The following is a 19,106-nucleotide window of genomic DNA, read 5'->3' as shown; positions in this document are numbered from 1 at the left end:
ATCAATTTGAGGTATCCTCCCACGCTGATCTTACACGGGGTGTAACAGGAATACCTTACACCCGTACAGGTGTGTGTGTGTGTGTGTGTGTGTGTGTGTGTGTGTGTGTGTGTGTGTGTGTGTGTGTGTGTGTGACATTAAGTTGTAGTACCAATAAATTCGGATTAACTTACTCATATCTGCCTGCGAATCTAGCATTTGAAATAGTCTATCATGAGCCTAATTGCCTTTACAAAATCTATACACTACTAGTTTCACATCATCTATTTTAGAAGACTGAAAGGCATCGGGAAGTTGGAAGAACGTGAAGACCTGACATATTATTGTGTAACAACGTCTTACAACAAGGCAAGTGGTCTCGTGGCTGATATTTTCATTATAAACAACCTAATAAACATAATTAATTCAGCATTTATCCGTGGGGATCCGATGTATGAATACAGGTCCGGCATCCTACGTTTGTGGTAAGGGGCGTCTTAATTGGTGTCCTCTCATTCTGCCTACATCTCATTCTGCCTACAGCTAAAACCAACACACGTCATGGTCTGCTGGTCACAACTGTGTAGGCAGAATGAGAAAGCGATAGATATTACTTGACCCTACCTACCCACAAGAAAAAAATGGAAGAGCTTGATTTTTTTGTGTGTGTCTTCGGTTTTATGTTTGAGTTGTTTTGATAAGCGGAGTGCTTTATTCTTCCTTGTTATATGGACATTCTTATGTGTTTGTTACTTACTGTTTTCTTATTAAATACACAATGCCATTTTAGAAAGTAGTAAATTGTAACATATTGTTACGGTTAATAATTTGCCGTGACAAAAGGTGTAAAAGTCCCCTTTGAATCAGCAAAATAGAACACAGAGTCTAAAATATTCAATAATATATTGAACAAACCATGAGCAATCTACAATGAATGACAACACAGATTTCTAATACAATGCAATTGAGTCACAAATCTAAAACAACTAAAACATATTTCAGTTACTTGAAGACAACTATTCTACAGTTCTCAGAGTTAGAAAAATGTTCACACTCTTTCACTTATACACCAACTCCTTCGTATTGTTACAAATATAGCAGACACAAACAAATTCCTATAAGGTTAAATTTGTTTTGAAATTCTTAATCGATCCGGTGTTCAGGTTCGGTGTCATTCGTCACCCAATGATCTTGATGTAAATACAATGTCATGGATTGTCTGGTCCAAACTCGCTTATTTACTGCCGGCTGTCATATTTTTGAATATTACAACAGGTTAAACAACAAAGACAACAACTAAACCCTACTCCCAAACCCAATGAACAATATAGATATATGTTTGTACCACGACCGGTGAAGTAACATAGGACGGTTTTCGAAACTCGCGCCGGTAACGGGCAATATCGCCATTTCAACCTTATCAAAGTCGTTGCTATAGAACCTCGATCAATACATTTTTAGATCAGCTGATCCGTACTGTTTCGAAAGCACAATCGCAATATCCTGACAGCTGACTGACTGAAGCGGTGGTAAAATATTTACATTACTGACAAATAATTCGTTGAAACTTGCATCATTGCCCCACTTAAAATTTTGGGCCACAGACAAAGTAAAGAAACTTAAGGAACACCGGTAATCACTGGTTGAGCAAGACGTCACAATAACCTTGATTCAGTTCCTCAGTCTGATGCTTCCAAAAGCAGTATCAAACCCAAGGCCATGACCTTGAGAAGGGACACCTTTCTGCCAACCAGAAGCCAGTAAATAATTATCGTCACGCTGTTTCACATCCAATAGCAGCAAATGGTAAATTAAAATGTTAACTGTGATACTGGACAAAAGAGACAACATTTTGTGAAGAACTCATTCTGTTTATCAGTGGTATATTCTATTGTTTGAAGTATACGAATGCTGGGTTTATGTCATGTGATGATTTTAAGTCGTACAAGTTACAATATTCATTGATATAAAACTGCATTGAATGAACATATGTATGTCATGTATGTTAGTGTGTATTGTTATCTGTGTTCTACAAGCATCCACGCGTACCCTGGCATGACGCCCAGCTGACGCAAACCCGACGGGGATTATCCCTTGGCCAGCTGCTGGACAAATGGGAAACCACCTCCACCACGGTGCGATCAATATCGTACACTAGGCTGGCTGTTGTGTTAAAACCATACAGAATCGGAGTATACCAGGGTGTTATATTAAGATCATATTCAATGAATGGGTATCACGATTGTTATATTATGATAGGTATCAATCAAAATATATCAGGGGGATTAGAAAATATCACAGTAATTGACGTAAAATTCCCTTCAACACCTAACTTAATGTATATCATCACAAAGAGTTTTGCTGCGACAATAGAAATACAGTTATACGTATAGTATTATATAAACCTAAATATAAAACAAGGCTATCATTATCATCTCGAGGAAACGTCGCAGTCGAAGAGAACATATTACCACCCATGTTACACAGAGACACCAACATTGTGGTTGGCGATATCATGTTCACGACCAACATCGTAACGTCACACTTGAAATATGACTTTACTGTCTACATTCCTATTGGCAACATCCTTCGCACGAGAATATATTATGTTTTGCAACCCATATTTTTTAAGATACAAGAATCTCCACTGTTCCTGATGCCAGAGGACAGGTGGCGTTAACACCTAGTTGTCCGACTTTGTAAAATGCATTATATTTTTCCAAATTGAAAGATGTCTTTTTGAATGCTTTGCATAAAAATGACTTCGTCAAAACTTGTTATTTATCATATCGTTATATATGTTTAAACCCGAAAGTAGCTGTATATCTCAAAGTTACATGCATAACAGATATATATTCTTACCACTCCTAAATCTTCTGCAATTTTATATCAAATCGAAAACAGGACAGATGAAGTTGTAAGATCTCACGTAACGATGAGTGTCGTATGATGTTGTATATCATTACGCAACAAGGAAATTAACGTACAAACTCAATAACTTACAGACATGTCACCCATCCGCTGCCGCGATCCAACATTTTCTGGTCCATCTGCTGATTGGCTGTTTCTTTTACAGGCGGCTATTGCAAGTCAGGATTACTGCAGTGTGCACATATATCATGGAGTCCAAAGGTTAGAGGGACTCACCACCCCCTCTCGACCCGCCCTTGAGTTTATCATTAACAAAGGACGCGCCTTGTGTGTACTACTTTGCGATAGGGATGTTCTGCTTATTGGTCATTGGTGATTTACCACATAAGTATGATTCTGCTATAATCGTCATGGGATACATGAGCTGTGAAAGCATTTTCAGAAAACTAAACACCCATGTCCTTTCCTCTAGTAAAACACAGATCAAGTTGTTAACATGAAAAATGTAAGTCATCGTTACACGCGATGTGTCACGCTGATCTCCGTGACATTGTGCCACCTTTGTAATAGGGCCATCAATTTTATTAAATATTTCATCGCGAATCAATACTGTATGATTTCTTTATGACGTCGTAACGATTATGAAGCCCACCACGTAATTCTGTCTCGTAAATGTGATTCCATTCATGCTCAATACAGCGTCTGGCTGATTGATCGCAAACACTCACGTTCAACATTGTCGTAAAGGAGGTTTTCATAATGGGAGCTTCGAGACCTTGTATTGAATAATGAAGTGTATTTTAGAAGAAAGTATCTCCATTTCTAGTGTTCATGTTCTCCTACAACATTATTGATAATATTACCTTCAAGACGATAGTTTCATTTTAAGACATTCTGGTTTTCATTTCGTAATTTGTTCTTCATGGAGTTTTCGAGAAATCTCAAACATTTTATGAACATATGTAATGATGAATTATGCACCATCGGTGTAGAACGTTACATAAATCTCCCTCAGTATATGTAACATATTTTGTGAATACACCCTCTGGGATGCAACAGTATAACGGTACATGGCCTTTACCTTTTTGATTCAGATATGATGAAGACCAAGATTAACGGTTGTACATAAAATCAAATATATTACAAAACATTATCTACTGAATCATAATGATAATCAGCACAAAAAAATCCGAATATAATTACTGAATAATGTAACTATGCATCTATGTTAAAACAGATGCTTATAATATTTGAAATTGAATTGTGCATATTTAAATACATATCGATGGAGATAATGTTCATTAATTACCTTAACAAAATATTATTATTTTAGGGGCGTTATCTGCAGCAGGGAAATTATTCTTACATTGTACAATATATTCACAGATGATGGACGTGCAGGAGACTATATGTGTCAAGGTGTCAAGGAGAATGCTTTTGAAACGCTTGCGTTACTTCATGTCGTCAGCTCGGGATTGAGTCAGTGAATGAGTTTAGTTTTACGCCGCACTCAGCAATATTCCTGCTATATGGCGGCGGTCTGTAAATAATCGAGTCTGGACCAGACAATCCAGTGATCCACAGCATGAGCATCGATCTACGCAACTGGGAACCGATGACATGTGTCAACCAAGTCAGCGAGCCTGACCAGCCGATGCCGTTAGTCGCCTCTTACGACAAGCATGGGTTACTGAAGATCAATTCTAACCCGGATCTTCACGGGTGCTTGGGATGGAAATGTAGCCGATTTCTACAGAATAAGTATCGTGTCTATAGTGATGTCTTGAGAGAATACAACTCGTCATAGTCATAGCAACTTGAATGGCTTACACAACTGGTGCTACAGCCTGTGAGAGCATGTCCTTGTGCAGCTGCAGCGACCTCTCCCTCATTGGAACGTGTAGGTTGAGAGGGATCGACAACTACTACGACAGGACAAGAACCTCCCGGTTACGTTAGCTCGTTTGGTTGACACTGGGAACAACAACTAACTGGCTTAAACACCTGGTGTTTTCATGAGCCGTCACTGCTCCGTTTATGTCAGGACAAATGGTGCTCACACCCGATATTGTCAATTTAGTTTCTCGTTTAGGGCGTGTCGCTCCGTCTCCTGCTTCAAGGTAGAACAGACGAATAACCAAATACTAGTTTGTTTTTGAATAACATAACACTTCACAACTCTATGTTTACTATATAAAAGGTAACTTTAATCCTTGAGTATTTAACACAGAAATTCAACGTAGTACTTTCACAAATTTTGACAGGTTCATGACAGATTCCCAGATGCTCTACTGGATCAACAGCTGCGAGGTAAGTCTCCATGTTGTATTCAGTATATATCTTCTATACAATTTTATCGTAATGAGATATAATTACGTTAGTGTTTACTTGTTTAAAGTTGTGTTCTACATTGCCAGTGCTTTCCTGGTTTAGGAATTAATTACAACCTGGTTACGTCATAATGATAGTTTCAAAATCCAAGATACGTCGTCATTGATATGTCTATTTCAACAACATACTCATCTCGCTGTTTGCAGAAGATAATGCATGAATTCTCCAATGGTTGTATGTTTCACTTTCCTACACCTACATGTACAATGCTGAAGTTCTACTCAAATAATAAACATAATCTTTTGTATATCTGGGGAGCCACAATCAAAGACAGCAGATCCTGACAGGACCAAGGGACGCAAGATTACATCGTTAATTGAGGCGAATTATATTAGATCCATGTTTCTCTGCAATTCAGAGCCATCATTATCACTTTTAAATAGCTTCGGCTTTCGGGTCTGTTTTCTTTTGTCAATGACCCAATGATTTGTCATACTTCTTAAAAACACTTTCTACTGATTTCAGCAACCCTTTACACACTCTTTTAGCTAATAAATCGAAACATATAACCGATTTACAGGGATGCATTCATAAACGTTTCACTGCTAATGCCCCATCTGAATCTGTGTTGGCAGATCATCGAGACCAAGTGTCATGTGGCGTTGACGTTGTATATTAACATAAACCAAATGGAACCTACATTTGATTATCACTTCAATAGCAAATTGAAAATTAAAATATGGTATAAAAATTATCTCAGCAAACAATGTTCATTGTCGTATTTGATAAGAGTCCTTGATAAAGGCCGCTTCTTACATAACACGTCAGTCTGACTACTCACTGTATCAACATGGGAGAACATGTTGCGATAAATATGTAATGTAACCTCTCCCATCTTACTGGCATTAAGTAATTATATAATATTCCAAACTGTATTTATTGTCAAAATGAATGTATTTGAAACAGTCAGTCTGCAACACTGAAGTTTCCAGTTCCATGTAAAACTATTGCAAAATATACCGTTACAGTATGATGCCCCAGACAGTCTAGCCTGCAGTCGACCTCTTGCTCATTGACGACAATGCACGTGCATTGATCTTGTGGCTTTGTTCCACCAGGCAGCCTGATCGACTTTCTCCATTGTGCCGCAATGCCGGACCAAGCCCAACCAGCAGCAATTTCCCATTGGACGTCATGTAATATTGATAAAAGCTTCATCGTTATAATCATCTCGTTACGGATCGTGATTGCATTGTTCTTCAGTCTGTTAATACGATTGCCAAACTAACTTTCTCTATATAATAGATACCGATTGTGATATAATATTAGGTTGTATTGTAGCCGAGGGATGCCAACTGCAGGACTGGTTAACGCTATATGCTAAGGAATCCGCACTCGTTGGCACAGATATCGATCGGAGCTTAGGTAGCTGTAATGCCTACCTGTAAGCCGCCCTGGAATGGCCGCGATCGTGAATGAGACTGAGATAGATCGGAATAATACGCTTACCAACTTGCTCCACTTTCGGAATATAGGTCTGTGACACTGATATTAGACGGTATCCCAGTTCCGGCACGCCAATTCTCATTGGTTGAGCCGAAGCCTTGAGTAAAGATAGAAGACAAGCTGGTGGAATTGTTCACAGTGGTAGAATTTCAATTAGAAGGGATGTTTTTTGTACGACAAACGGGCTGTCAACTTTTACTTATTAGACTTATTTGAATCAATACACTTAACTTGTCTGACTATCTTCATATATTATGTGCTAACGATAGTATGGCCCATTGTCTTGAACACACATTCAGACTCAACGGACATTGCCATACGCAGTCATCAGTCTTTATCAAATTCAAATCTCGGTCTCACTGTTAAACTTCAGTGATTAAGTTTGTGAATTGTTCGTTACTACATTGCCTCTTACGTCCAATAGAATCAGCAGATGGTCGACACTTAATGCTTAATATATAAGGACGAATGTTTTTTCGATATCAATTGAAACAATGTTTTAAAACTTTGAACATATATATACTTATGCATTTCATTTTCAAAAGACACTAAATATTTGATCACCAACGAGTGAATGATTAAGCACAGCAGTTCATGTCGTACACAGAGCCACAGCGACATAGTGATCAATTTCACCTGCTTCAATCCTCAGCATCCCCATATCTTTGTCACACGTGAATATCCAAATATTTGCTTAGCGGCTAAATGTATTTCTTTGTTCTGTTCACTATAGTTCTATTGCCATCATATATTCAATGCGGGTGTTACATACCAGAGAATGGAAGTTGGTAGTGAGTGGAGTGTGTTGGAGGGGTTGAAGAGTTGAGACCTTTGAGAAAAAAATTCTATAAATGGAAAAGCATAATGTTTTGTATCCAGAACGACAGAACAGCTCCTAAACGTTGTTTCAATGTGAGCGATACCACTGGAAACTGTTGGTGTGTTAACAATTCTTGCATGTAAAGCGACATAACTGCCAGAAATTATCACCTGCTCAGTCTTCAGTATGTTGATGGATTCCTTTTGGGATTTTGGAAATCCTATATAAATACAATGAAAGTAGATAAAAAGTCCTTGTAGGGATATAGCTATGGTTAATCTTGTTTCCATCTACAAACCGAAAACTACGACCATGATAAAAAGATGTTTGTATAACCGTCGACGATGTTGCTAATGTGGGTAAAACAGTGCACTGAGTCACAACGTGACTGTGACACCGTGCGTCACCACCATTCTATATTTCATGAAATACTGATCACACATTGATAAGTTCAAACTTTACAAACAATGAATCTAGGGCGTGAATAAACTAACTCAGTCTAATTATAAACTGCCCAAGCAATATAATTAAAATCCAATTCTCTTTGTCTGAACACGGCGGTTTAATACAAAGACGTACCAGTGTCAGTCAGACACCTTAGCATACGCCAAACTCTATGGAATCAATAGAAAGGACCAATCACATCGCTGCTTCACGTCACGTGCTGCGTCTACGAGGAAGTTTCCATTGTAGTGCAATGTGCAACCGAACTGTACTCCTCCCAGTACAGGTGAGCTGTCTGCGAGCGTCAATTATTCATCTGAGTGTGCACGGCTGAATGAAACTGCTCAACCGGGGAGCAACCTTTGCCTATTGAGCATGCGCGGGCATCGTTAGTTGTCGATAGCAGCAACCCTGACCATGGTTCCATGTGACAGGGCATGTCCATTTCACTGCGACAGACTCTGACATAGACTTCAGGTGATGGATTTCTAACTTTCACACCAGGTGAGAAGCATGATCAGTATTCTATTTCAAGTTTTCGTTATTTTTTAAAGTATATTTTACATTTATGGTGTCGTATTAACGAGAAAAGATCTCAATGTATCGATTTTAAGTCATGGGTTTAGCCTAGGGGCGCGCGTCGCAAACGTCGCGATTTTGTTGTATGTTTCAGGTGAAATGAACAAGCTTTGTCTGTCGTGTATGTCTGTCAGGCAGTAGAGTGATGAAGTGTGTGTATCTATCTCCCTCTACCTGGCAGACATGTGTGATGTATTGGTAGGCCGATGTTTATATTGCCGAGGGTTCCCACAGGTGTTACTCGAGTAGGATGAATTCCATTATTAATTACAGCTGCATCTCATGAAAATAATAGCAATAAAGATACATTTACCATCAACAGTATTTAACCTGGCATATGAAATCACAAATAGAGCGTACTAAACAGCCGTTGTTTGATGCAGGATACTGCTATACCGGATACCGGATTATACCGAAGGTATCACTTACCCAATAACGCGCGTGTGCGTTGCTGTTTTCATTTCAACACATATTTTACTGTTTTATTTCTCTCGAAATTCCATTGTTCTGAATGAGTGAGTGAGTGAGTTTAGTTTTACGCCGCTTTTAGCAATATTCCCGAAACATCACGTCGGGGGACACCAGAAATGGGCTTCACACATTGTACCCATGTGGGAAATCAAACCCGTGCCTTCGGCGTGACGAGCTAACGCCTTAACCATTTGGCTACCCCACCACCCCTCATTGTTCCGTATAAAGGCACGAAAATAACGTGATAAGATCTGTATACATTCATTATGCATTTAAAAGAGAACCTGAATGGAAGCTATTTTTAAAAAATCGGTATGTTCCCACTCTGACGTTTCGTGTTATACCATCATCAAATATAGGCATCAATTCATTAACTGACACGAATGCATTTCCAGAGGTGCAGCTCAGCAATAAGTAAAGGCAACGTGATTGTTTGAAACCTTCCAAATGAATTCTAAATTACTGATGTACATGTGATGACAAATTTCTCCTGATGTTGACACGGCATTATATACATATATATGTGCGGAACATCTTTGTGCAATTACCTAAATCAAATTTAGGTATCATCTATACTGAAGTGGAAATATGTTCATATTTCTTGGACCACGTACTATATGATAACTCACGGCATCATTGGGTAAATGTGTTCAGTGTGGAGGACTGATTGTTCCTGGAACTGATCAAATATGCCTTTGTTCACATTGTGGTCAATATTCTTTGAACCTAAGAGCGTGCAAATCACGTTCTTGTGATTTGGTCGATTGCTCAGTGATTACAACTATTCCCATTGAACCTTTGCCCTTACTTCGCTCAATATTAGTTTCTTCTTTGTCAATCTTGTAATCCATCGATATAATACGAGAGCGGAGTTATATGGTCTGGTCTCTGTACAGACGTCATTACCTCAGGCAAGTGAGAGAAACAGAGCAAACACAATTTATCGAAAGTTTATGTTGAATTAAACAAACAATTAAAAATCAACATTGTATTAAGTTATCGAAAGTGCAATAATCGATTAATGAGTTCTAAGTGCGTCTAAATAATATATATTCACGTGGATATTATCCTAGAAATACGTATTGTTATGTTTATTGTTATTATTTGCCGCTTGCGTTACATTAGTTAATGATACATTAACGTTATGAAACTGCACATTTAAGTCAAATATACTTGATCGAAATTGTTTGCATAAATGACTACCTGGACATTTCAAGACATGGCAAATGCTATTGATCCGTTCCACGCTGGCCTATGTGCATGAAGGCTAATCCAAAGTAGACTAATGTAATCCCGCTATATTTCATTACATTATTTCAATCATGTAATCAGCTGTTCTGGGGCCGAGCTCACATACGAGAGCCATACATTAGTCTGAGTGCTGGCTTATGGCGGTATTTCCAGATCCTCCTTCCCGGGACGTGTGCTGTACCAAAGCCTAAGTTCCAGCATGTTCGTGATGGCAACAATGACATTGTTCAGTCGCTATCTGCCGAGTATCGAGTTTCACTTGGGCCCAGAGTCTGACTGCATATGATGCAACACTGATTGGCTGATGTAAACATGTTGCAAGATTAGACGGCATCTAACTTTTGAAACAGACTGGATTTTCTCTAATGACATGACGTCTATAATTTACTTAATATAAAACTTCATTGATGGAGCAAAAGCACTCTCGATCAACTGAGAAACAGATTCCAATGGGCGTAAACTAATGTTGACCATTATGAATGGATAATTGAAATACCAACAATTCGCGGAAGGATAACCATGCTACCTGTATCACCGACCAATCATACAATATGCAGAAAAAAGTTAGTGTTTGTTTGTTGCCTAACGCAACACATCAATACTTCTGCAAAGAAACTTTAAATCGTTATATCTACGAACCGTTGTCACGTTACGTCAAAGCGCTCAATTTCGTGTAGGAATATCAAGGTGAAATCTCCTGTGTTTATTCAAGGGATATGTCAAGGAGGCTCTATAGGTCGGGCCATTTTGCATTGCTACTTTCACGTTAACCGTACTGGTCGTGTCCCGAGATTGGTGCTGGAGCTATCATCCATCGGTTTGCTTTGTTCATATCCCTTGTTAATAGATGTCCGTGCTTTCTCTGTTATATACTGTTGTGACGACAATTGTATCCAATCACTAATCTCATGGAGAGAGTGGATATTAAGTAATTGTAATGGAGTAAGGCAGAGTTCCTTCATGACGCATATTTAAACCATTCATTTATCCATATAAACTAGTATAATCTTATAGATACTTTATTTATATTTGTCCTTGTTCAAAGTTTACTTACATATAGTGTTTTGTGTTTTGAAGAATTAGGAAAACTCTTATTTCTTTCCTTTCAATCAGACAACCATGGTCACACATAATGTATGAACATTCAGTAATTCGCCAACATACGGCGAATAACACTTAGATGATCATTCCTTGTGGAAGGTAATCACAATCACTCTCGTGCCTCATGAAACACAACTTAGTCTAGTTTTCTCAAAGGAACCTTATTCTCACATACAAGTAATTGAAGCACGTAATAACTTCAGAAATATCCCCTACAGCTACTAAACAGCCAGAACTGTTTAGGTCTGACGCGACCTGTGTTTCCCGACGCCTCTGCGATCAAGGGAGCAATGGTCCTTCCAAACCCAAAGGGATCAAGGGATTTGTAAACAACCTTTAATAAGCGTCCATATCTCCAAAGGATTAACACAGTTATACCACTGTGATTTAAAATGTGCCATGTTGTGATCTAGTTCCTTCTATGTAGTATCACGTTCCTATGTAAGGCGCGGTTATTTTCACGCTATGGGTTTCTCTCTATTCTGCCTTGAGTGAGTCGTGTTTCAAGAAGCTTAAATGCTAAAGTTGAAATCCTACTTGGTTCAGAACAGAACTAAACTGGACACATTCAAAGTTTTGATAATTCACATAAATTGTGACATGTATGAAAATTAAATCATTCCCTTTCAGAACTAGTTTGATTAATATATCTTGTGTCCTGAGGAAACTAGTTCATTTACGATCTGTAAGTTGTTACGCGTTGATTTAAGTATTGAAACAATTACCCAGACATTTCCAGTTCAGTGAGACCCGCGAAGATCCGGGTTAAATTTGATCTTCAGTAACCCATGCTTGTCGTAAGAGGCGACTAACGGGATCGTGTGGTCTGGGTCGCTGACTTGGTTGACACGTGTCATCGTATCCCATTTGAGCAGATGGATGCGCATGCTGATGGTCACTGGATTGTCTGGTCCAGATTCGATTAATTACTGACGGCTGCTATATAGCTGGATTATTGCTGAGTGCGGCGTAAAACTAAACTCACTCACTTTCAGTTCAGTGTGAAACAAACAAACAATGCATCATATAATTAAATGCGTTCACAAAGTATTGCAAATAAAAGTCTGTAGATTTGAGTGGTAAACTGTATTATTAGTCAGTGATAATAATAACCGCCTTGCAGCAGCAGTGGTCAAGCTTCCAAAATATACCTTGGCTGAAAGTAATGATCTTCCCACAATGGCTAGTCTTTATATAATGTGACAGGCGCGTGTCAACTTGGTAGCCCGTATCCTATACTGGACTAGTCTGTGCTAGAAGATTCCAGATTACACGTGACTTCAAAATTATCCCAATGTATGGAGAAATATATCCCCGACAACTAATTCTTGGGTAAACACAATGTCATGAACTTATGCTGAATCTTGACAGGAACAGAGAATATACAAATATTTAACAATGAATTACACTGCGAAGTACCAAAATGACTTGTTGTGTGATCAACACTATGAAGCAGTTGATAAGAAGGATATCTGAACCTCCATTCACAGACATCCAAAGATTGTATGTTGGGAAATACCTGACACTATAATCATGGTAGTATAAACTGTGAACATGAAAATAGGAATCTGAAACTAAAACATTATTGTACGTGTCAAGTGCTGACATGTCAGTCTGTAGTCAGGGACATTGAAGATAATGGTTATAGATTTCACATTATATTGCTGGAGAAATGACTTTATTGCTTTAAATGCGTTTTATTGCTGTTCAGGGAGACACAAATGCGTTTCGTGAAACAATTCTCAATTTCCAAATTGGTAATTGTGAAAAAAACAGAACATCTCAACTTAAATTTGATATGATACTTGATGTTTATCAAATTGTTAATTTGAGAAACCGTACATTCATATAATGAATACTGTACGAGTTCTGATGTGTTTCAGTAACAACATGTCGAAGAGAATAACATACTATTTAGTTTCGTTTTCTTGCACCTAGCTCAATTTCTTACAAGTTTTCTTGATATAATATTCGATACCTTGAAAATCAGGAAATGGTATATAAATGATGACAAGTTGCATCAAACATATGTATTTTACTTTCCTGTGGCAATAAACCCTCCTTGAAAGGCAATTGACAATGAAAATATATCGATGAAGATCACACCTTTAGCTGGAGAAGGATAAGTTAGATTGATATTGTTAGCCCCTGTCACTGACATGAATGGGACAAGACGCCTGTAGGAATTGTTGAACCCGAGATTCGAGTATAAAATATTCATTTAGACACATCAATTCCAAGCTGGCTTAGCGAGGATAGTTCCTTGTCCTGGTGGCAACTGAAGCCAATATCCCCGCTAATACCTGCCAGTGTGCTGAACTAGCTTCATCTTGCGTTCCTCAGGGATGCCGTCTACGTCACTGCCTGTTGATGGCTCACGCCATTACTGTCACCTCATTTGACGTTGTCTGTGAGACTGAAATATTTGTCAATAGTTGTATAGCGATAGGACTCATTCACATGCATGTTTATTATAATCGTAATGGTAATGATATTTGTTTTATTGTCAGTAACAACTACAAGTAGGTTTCATGCGGAGGGCACGAGTGACTCAATCAACTAGGGCAACAAACACGACACGATGAGTTGCCTCCCTTAGCCGTGCCAGGATGCTATGACCATAAGTTCGAATTCACGATTCGTCTTGAAGTTTATCCCTTCTTTGTCAGGATCGTATCCTTCCTCGGAGATGACGTTATCGAGATAACCCCGCATCAAAAACACCATTCTGAAATACTGAGTTGACAAATCATTTTGAAACTGAAATCCTTTTAAAGTGGCGCCACTCACTAAAAAGTAGATGGAAAATCCAAATCATATGGACAGATCATTTCTCCTCTTTAGCGTGAGGTGAAGAACATAGGGTGGCGTTTTCCCTTGATAGTGTCAAACAGGTGACTATGGGATAAATCATTACCTGTCAATACACGCAATACGGCGGTGGTGTCGCTGATGAAATAAATTGCTATTGGGTTTTGTAAAAAGTGAATCGATTTCCAGCAACGCGTTTGGCATTTAGATAAAATTGACAAAATACATTTATTCTTTGCATGCACAAACCAGTTTGTGTGGAGTTATCATTGCCATCGAAGAGTATCTACCAGAAGTCTGAGATATCACATTGCGTAATGTTATATCAAAATCAATTCTATCCGGTCATAAGGATGAACGTCCCTTTGACATTTAGATACGGTGACTGCGATCCTTGTCAATCTCTTTCATATTTTGGATGAAAAATACATTTGATGATAATCACAACCCGCCAGATGTCAAATTAAAGTTATAAAAGCGGTGTAATATTTCGGACTATGTTTTTTTCCAAACGTAACCTTTGAAGCCTTTGACATCGAAGGTCAGGGCACATCTTGAACTTTCCATCGAAGGTCATTACACATTTTGAACAACATTTTTTAATACTGCCATGTTATCTCCTGCCTCATGTCGCCGTTCTAATTATGTTTTGTTCAAATCTGTTTGATTCAGTTTCTCAGTTTCCACTATATAATCCGATCAAAAGTAAATAGTATATTCAAAGTCCATGCAGAAAGCATCCATTTTATTTCAACGTGTAGTTAGTTATAGCATGTAAACGTTTTGAAAGCCATGCCTAATTGTCCTATTTGTAACGTAAGAATATACAATATTCTTTACATACATTCTATTTACTTTTATATTTGGCAGAAAGGGAATTTCACGGGAAAGATATTTTCAGAAAATACGTAAGCTTTAAGAATTGTTTCTCAATCACGTCCTCAGTCTCCCCCTGGAGGTCTTTGAAAGCACGGCTTACTGGCTTCAATCATCAGGTGGTTTCTCTGTAAACTGCTGCTTCACTTAAGTAACGTGCGCTAATTCATTGCAGCACAATCAATACTGTAGCACTGGGCTACAGGTCCCACTGCAGGAGCTCCACAGAACAAGCCTGAGTCCTGCTATACAGATAACAGACAGCCATTCAGATTCAAGTTTAATGAAATCGCCCATGTGTAAATCTGCAAATCTGGAGGGGGTGAAATATCACTTTTCTTCGTGAATAATTGATCAGATAATATTGCCAAATTTCCTTCACGTTTCCACAACTCATTTGATCTGAAAGTGATGGCTGATTAAAAGTAACCAACATAATTTATCTCTATCATACCTTTTCGAAGTTGATACTGTTCTATTTTTCGAAATCAAGGAAACAATGATTGGAACAAATGATTCCTGTCAAATGGACTGTAAAGCTTTTCTATCAAATGTATTATGATATTCACATGATCTGAATGTAAGCATGGCGAACTTAAAGCGTAAACACGATGATGGCGTTATAGGGGCGGATACAGGATTTTGGAGAAGGGGTGTGCACATAAATAATGAAGTCAAAAGGTTGGGGGGAAATGCACCCCAGGGATCCGCCCCTGCGTTATGCGTCTTGTTTCCGTGCATTGCTAACACTGTAAACTGATACAAACTAATTATGCTTGCCGAATAAAATCTTTTTAAATTCGATTTAGATTTAAACCAATTTCTGCAGCAATGTTGCACCAAACCCAATTAATATTGCCTTTCCGCTGCTAATACCCAATGGGAGATGTCATCCAGTCTCTAAAAAATAATCAAATAATGTTAAAACATTCCACAAAAAATTGTCAGCGAAGAGCATTAACGAGACTACGAATCTCGTTTGAAGCTAAGCCTCGGTGTCACCCTGGAAAATGACCGTTATTACTCGCAGAGTTCTTGATTTGACTTTTGCATGAGCTTGGTTGATATTGAAAGTCTGGAATGGGATCTTTGACTTGACATCTTACACGCTGGGGCTTGTTTTTTTCTTCTCGTAGTTCACTCGGATCAATAGGAAAATGACTCTTTCGGTGGGGAAATTATTGAGCGAGAAACAAGTATTTTCTGTAAGGGGGACGTTACACTTGTTACCAACTCACTGTAAGACTAGCAAACGTGACTGTTATAATTGAGGCAAAAAGATCAATGCCCAATGCCGGTGACACCATCTAATGAGAGCTTAAGGACAGGAATAGCTACTTTAGACCGGAACATGAAGCCATTTCTCTATGCAAAGCGTTGTGTGAAAATTGGAACATGACTGTGAAAACGAATTTCATAAGGGTAAAAGACTTTTCATTAATGTGTTTTGTTATGATCAAACTTTCTTTGTTTAGCGTTGTATCCTGGTACACCAACCTGAACTGCAATGCCCACAGTCTGTGATGCTGTCTGTGAACTGACATGGAGCATGTGGAAGTGATTAGGGATTAGGCCGCAGGGGCTTGTGTAGACAACATGATATCCTTGGGTTTTAGTATTATAGTGTTTGATACATAGAATATGTAAATTATTTATGTTCGTACAGACTCCGTCCTTCGTATTCTGATGGGGCGGTGGGGTAGCCTTGTGGTTAAAGCGTTCGCTCGTCACGCCGAAGGCCCGGATTCGATTCCCCACATGGGTACAACTTGTGAAGCCCATTTCTGGTGTGCCCCGCCGTGATATTGCTGGAATATTGCTAAAAAGGGCGTAAAACCATACTCAGCTCAGCTCAGCTCGTATTCTGATTGTGCATGCATGAGTGACGAGGCAAAGCATAACTTCAGCAATGACGGTAGGGTTGGAGTATGAGATGATGGTTGGGGGGACGGGTACTAAGAATACAGAATCGACCTCGGATCTTCGGGAGGAGGATTTATCCTCCCCCACCGTCTCATGTTCAGCTAACTGCTATTCGTGCCTTCGTTGTCTACAAAAGTAAATACTATTGATATTAATTTTGATACAATCAAAAGTAATGATGAAGTGATCATTAAATCAATAATCTATACTAATCCCCGAGAAGAAAATAATAATGGTGTTGTATTTGTAGGTTATCTTTGTGGTTACGTATATCAGCGTAACAGTTTTGGCTCTTTGACATAAACAGCGGTAATAATACAGAAGTGTGGTTAATCAATTTCATGTGAAAGATGCAAATCCCTTCTGAATCCCAGGGATTGTATGTATCTGTAAATCAGAGCAATAACATGCATCACTGTCTAATTTCCTCAGCAGTCGTTGTCCGGCTGATCCCAAGAGACAACAGAAGGTTGGCATCAGAGCCAAATTGGTGAGACCTGATTAACATCCGAGTCAATTATCACTGCCCAGACAAACATGGCAGTGTCAGCTGTAGTCACTGGTGAACGACATTCATTCCAGTCAGTAATTGATAGTATTTGCTCTATGTAATTTACAAAACGTTTCATGTCTAAGTACACAGACTTGCGATGTTCTCGTTGGTAGATACGGGCCATTACTTCAGACATTGATATAGTAACCTATTGACCGTGTAAGTGAATTGCGTTGATAGATACACAGACTACAAATACCACACTGGATTGCATTGCATGCTCTGGTAAGACTCGTTGAATGCAAACATACTTGGAAATGTATTGTATTACATGACGGTCACTGCCAGCAACTTCTCCAAATGCCAAACACATTCCTAAAGTAATGAAAGAGTTTGCAATATTTGCTAAAACGCCTGGAACAATATCCTTCATATGTGAATAGATTCAGACAACGCGTGCATATGTCCTGGCAATGCTTTGTCTTTTCTTTATCATTCTATGGAATGTTTTGAAGTAATAAAGGAACCTTACCCATTTATTCCATTTTTTATGTCAATTTCCGCGAACGTAGATGATTAAAGTGACATGAAAATGACATGATCTCGATATGATAAAGTGCCATGTGATATTGATTAGCTGATCAACGTTAACAGCAATTGGATACACGAGGGTTGAAATAGACAACAGCTGTTTGCCTACCCAGCGGACAGAAACGTCGTCATTGTTCCCGTCATCTCCTCAGTAATTGTGTGAGTTCTTCATAATTACTGTCAACGCATGTCCAAGCCTCGAGATGCTAGTAATCAGGGCTTCATTTATTTCATCATAATTACTGTCATTTTGTCTGGGTGGTATCGATATGCCCTGCAGGTAGCTTCATATGGACAACCATTAATGATCAAAGACAATGGCAGCGTGATAGAAATTGATTAGTTGTCTGATGCAATGTTGCGATTTTTTTTATCGAACCTAAACCTTCGACTGACTTCAGATTTATAATGAATGAAACGATAGGTGCAGATAGGTAAGCTGCTCCAGGGCATTAATGGACGTGACGTGATGCCATGTTTTGAGTGCGTGTTACAAATTAGTTCAAGACGTCTGTGACGACAGACAGTTCCGTGTCTGCTATTTAGACAATGCGTTGTACTTTGTCTCCACAGACAGCAGCCATGGTGAGACGCAGGTCACACAGCTCCGGGGGTAGCCGAGAAACATGTTTTCCTTGGCGATGTCCATTATGTTTTTGCAGTAGCCATTGTAAGCGAGATTGCGGAAGTGGCATTTTCGATGTGTGTCTGACCACAAACACAACCAGGGTTGGGTTGCAAGAGACAAGGGTTCGGGTTCGGGTGATATGGGTCATGATACCCATGGCACACATATGAAACGGCTGATGAGAAATACTTTAGTTAAATACATGTTATTTGAATCCATGTATAAAGGGTTGTTTAATAGTCTACCGAATAGTTTGATCACGGAGACCCTACGAGGTGTATCTCTTGCTTCAGTACAACCAATATCTTCAGCATTGTCAGCATCTTCAGTATCCATCGTCACCAGATTATTAATGTGTCAACAGCGTTGCATCCAGATCGCATAACTGGTCGTGACAAAAGAGAGCTTCAAAATCTAGGTCATCTATCCGT

At 38.9% G+C, this 19,106-nt stretch overlaps 1 protein-coding gene across 2 annotated transcripts in view; it reads left to right on the top strand.

The window, feature by feature from the left end:
• The first annotated feature begins 8,236 nt into the window (after positions 1-8,236).
• Positions 8,237-19,106, top strand: part of LOC124266291 — a 61,225-nt gene continuing 50,355 nt past the window's right edge. For both annotated transcript variants that reach the window (XM_046701110.1, XM_046701108.1), the window contains exon 1: positions 8,237-8,455. The gene's annotated coding sequence lies outside the window, so the exon portion shown is untranslated. The remainder of the gene's footprint in view (positions 8,456-19,106) is intronic.

This window comes from Haliotis rubra, unplaced genomic scaffold (genome assembly GCF_003918875.1).
Source record: "Haliotis rubra isolate DU_JTF1 unplaced genomic scaffold, ASM391887v1 Scf1244, whole genome shotgun sequence".
Taxonomy (NCBI): domain Eukaryota; kingdom Metazoa; phylum Mollusca; class Gastropoda; order Lepetellida; family Haliotidae; genus Haliotis; species Haliotis rubra.
Note: the sequence above shows the minus strand (reverse complement) of the source record. Positions and strands in the feature narration are given on the sequence as shown.